This window comes from Eucalyptus grandis, chromosome 3, assembly GCF_016545825.1.
Source record: "Eucalyptus grandis isolate ANBG69807.140 chromosome 3, ASM1654582v1, whole genome shotgun sequence".
Classification (NCBI taxonomy): Eukaryota; Viridiplantae; Streptophyta; class Magnoliopsida; order Myrtales; family Myrtaceae; genus Eucalyptus; species Eucalyptus grandis.
This window is the reverse complement of record NC_052614.1, coordinates 2,530,388-2,533,959: the sequence shown is the minus strand read 5'-3', so window position 1 is coordinate 2,533,959 and position 3,572 is coordinate 2,530,388. Positions and strand designations below refer to the sequence as shown.

The 3,572-nt window shown below is 34.0% G+C and overlaps 1 non-coding gene across 1 annotated transcript; it reads left to right on the top strand.

Annotated features, from left to right (window-relative positions):
- The first annotated feature begins 870 nt into the window (after positions 1–870).
- Positions 871–977, top strand: LOC120292342. Its single transcript, XR_005550137.1, has one exon. It is a non-coding gene; the product is annotated as a small nucleolar RNA R71 (small nucleolar RNA).
- The last annotated feature ends 2,595 nt before the right edge of the window (positions 978–3,572 follow it).

Genomic DNA, 3,572 nt, shown 5'->3' with positions numbered 1-3,572 from the left:
GGCTTGGGATAATCTAGAAAGAATTTACTCTTGCTTGTCTCCTTGATTGTCTATTGATCATATCTTTCTTGTCTCTGAAAATCTCCTGTTTGACATCTTCTTCTCCCACTTGTTTACCATTTCTCAAGGTTATAGCATTTATGTTTTCAATTGGATTTTTTTCTGTGTTGCTCAGAAAGAACCCTATTGTCTCCCTGACATCATGCTTGCTAACTGACCCATTTGCATCTTCAGATTTCTGATTGAAGTCTCTTGGTTTTGAAATCTCACATCCGTGCTTTTGTTGAAGTCATGAGTCGCGTTAGCAAATTTGGTAACTATATCTTTCAAATTTGACTTTGTCTCTTTTGACTGTTTGAATCCCAATGGTTTCGTCACATTCTGATTATTCCATGAAAAAATTGGATGATTGTGCCATCCTGGATTGTACGTGTTAGAGTAGGGATTATTCTGTGACCTGTTAAAATTCTCAACAAATTTATAATTTTCACTAAATTGTTTAAAAGTATTACTTACCTGACACTCTGTGCTAACATGTCCTCCATCACAAAAATCACATGTCAAATTTTAAATTTTCATTAAAAAAAATCTAAATTTTCATGGCTGAAACACTCATATTATCTAGCTTTTTGTTGAGTGCTTCAAATTGTGCAACAATTGTAGCAAAAGCATCCACTTCGTGAACTCCGCTAGCTTTTCGCATTGGTATTCTCTCAGTAAGCCACTAATAACTATTGGATGACATCTCCTCTAATAGATTGTAGGCTTCTTCTGGTGTTTTATATTTAGAGTTCCCCCTGTAGCTGCATCAATCATAGAACAAAGATTTGTACTAGAGCCATAAAAAGTTTGTACCTACATCCATACGAGAAGTCCATGATGTGGACATCTCCTAAGAAATTCTTTGAATCTTTCCCATGCTTCATATAATGATTCATTATCCATCTACATAAAATTAGTAATATCGTTACGCATCTTTGCAAACTTTGCAATTGGAAAGAACTTACCAAGAAATTTCTGAGACATATCTTTCCATGTAGTTATTGATCCTGCAGGATGAGAAGAAAACCAACTCTTAACTTTGTCTATAAGAAAGAATGGAAATAATCTTAATCTACTAATATCATCCATAACTCCATTATTTATAATGGTGTCACAGATTTCAAGAAAAGCATCGATGTGAGCGTTTGGATCATCGCTTGATAGCCCACTGAATTGCACTGATTGTTGAAGCATCTGAATGAGTGATTGCTTGATCTCAAAGTTATTTGCTTGAATTGTAGATCTTCTGATACTTGATATGGTGCCTTAAACTGTTGGCCCAGCATAATCTCTTAAAAATCTACGTGGATTTTCATTCTCACCGTCTACCATCTTCTTAGCACAATTTATCTATTCTCTTAGTCGCTTTTTGAATGTATGCTCGATTTCTAGATCAAGCTCAGCAAGTTTTCCTTGTTGGCTATGTGTCATAAACTAATGTACACCCTGATAAATAGAACAAAACAAAAGCTAAATTAAACTTAGAATTATCTCGTATCAATATTAATTAGTATTAAACAACGATCCCTGGCAACGGTGCCAAAAACTTGTTCATAAAATTCTAAACACAAGTGAACGGATGAACAAGTAATATAATAATAAGAAAGATATTTTCCCATGGAGATTGATGATTAATAAACTAATTAAATACTAAAATAGACTAATTCTAAAATTTATCTAACAAATCAAAATATAATTGAGAATAAATAAATAAAAATTGAAGACTAAATACGGTAAATCAGTCAGATAAATATGTTAGAACATCCGATTTTACTATAACTACTAGATATGAATTTCATATTGTTGTGGGTACAAGAACGATATCAAACATGTGATAGCGGAATTTCCTAATCTATTTACTATCCTATCTCGAGGTATAGCAAACTTACTCAGTTTATTAATTCACTATATCTCTATTGAATTAAAATAAACATAAGTGCATTAAAAACTATAAATATTCCCAACTTGCAATGAGTCTTTTGGATCATCTTATCACCAAAAGCTATACAAATAACGCGGTATATTTATATCCACGTTTAATTCATGGTTATATATTATAATGAGCAATTGCATATTATCACTTCCCAATCTCAAACGTGCACATCAGATCTTTCAAGTGGTGGCTAGTCACTCAAAAGCATTATGCACAATAATATATAACTCACATGAATGAAATCAATTACAAAACATAAAAAAACATGAAATTCACATCATCATAGTTAGGCTACATCGTAGCCTTAACAAAAGAAAATTAGAACATAGTAGAAGAATAAATAAAAATATAAATCAAACTCAACATCTTGAATCAAAAGAAGAAGAATTTTGTCACCACTTTTGCCTTCTCTTCAAAATACTTGAAAAACTCTCAGAATAATGAAAAATAATCTAACAAAAACCTAGCTGCTCTCTTAGGCTCTCAATGTTCTCCTATTTATAAGATATATCTAAGATCATTATCTCCAAGTAATTTGCGCATAAAATTAGGGAGTAAATCAGAGGATATTTGATTTGATATTTATCTCCCAATGCTGGCAGATAACATTAGGGAATAAAATCAAGGATTCCCTGATTTGATATCCATCTTCCACTGCATTTTTATTTGAATTCCTCATTTTTGCAATTCTTTTCCTTATCTTCTACATATCCCATTGTTCTGCATAAATAAGGAAAATAGGAATAATCATAAGGACATCCAAATATTTTCTCATAGATATTGCATTATGTGTTGCCTAAAATAGATAAAATAACTCTAATTTTATAGAGTTATCAGAGCTAGTGAGCGAGCGCAAAATCAAGTGAAGAAAAGAGAATGAAGAGAAAGTCATAGAGGTAGGTTAGGTTTAAGTAAGCTATGGATCCATTTAACATCTACATTTTTTTGGACCATTCTAAATCCCTTTATGATCCATTTACTCAATATAACTAACTCATATAACAACTTCGCCCATCAAATATGGATCAATATATAGATTTATCTCCCATTTTATAGGTCTATCTTCTAGTTTACCAATAAAGAATTGGTGGATATCCCAGATCGCATAATGAAAATTTGTTTGGAATAGAAATGTCATTTGAGAGCCAATAATTCTCGACACTTGCTAATAATTAAATAGGTTCCCGTTTGGCAAAACTAATTAGTGCCATGAATGGGATGACGCGAGGAAAATTGTGTCTTACACTGTTGATTTGCTTTTGCTGTTTAGACATGAATTGACAAGTCTATACTGATAGGTCAAAGAGTCGATGTAAGCAAAAGCGCATATGAGGTGAGAGAACAAAGAGGAATCAATGTCCAAGATCGGGATTTCGCTACCATCGTCCTTCGAGAGGGTTGCGTCTTGAAGCTGGTGAAGGAGCTCGCAGCCGAGCACTCGATTGTCGAGGCGATGAAGAACTGGCGGAGGAGAACGAGCAGAACCAGACGTGCATGGTCGGCACCGAGCGAGCCGGAGCAAAGAACGAAGAAGTGACACCCAAGCGAGTGCCGGAGCAGGCAGCAAGCGACCACGGGAGAGAGCGAACAGAGGGAA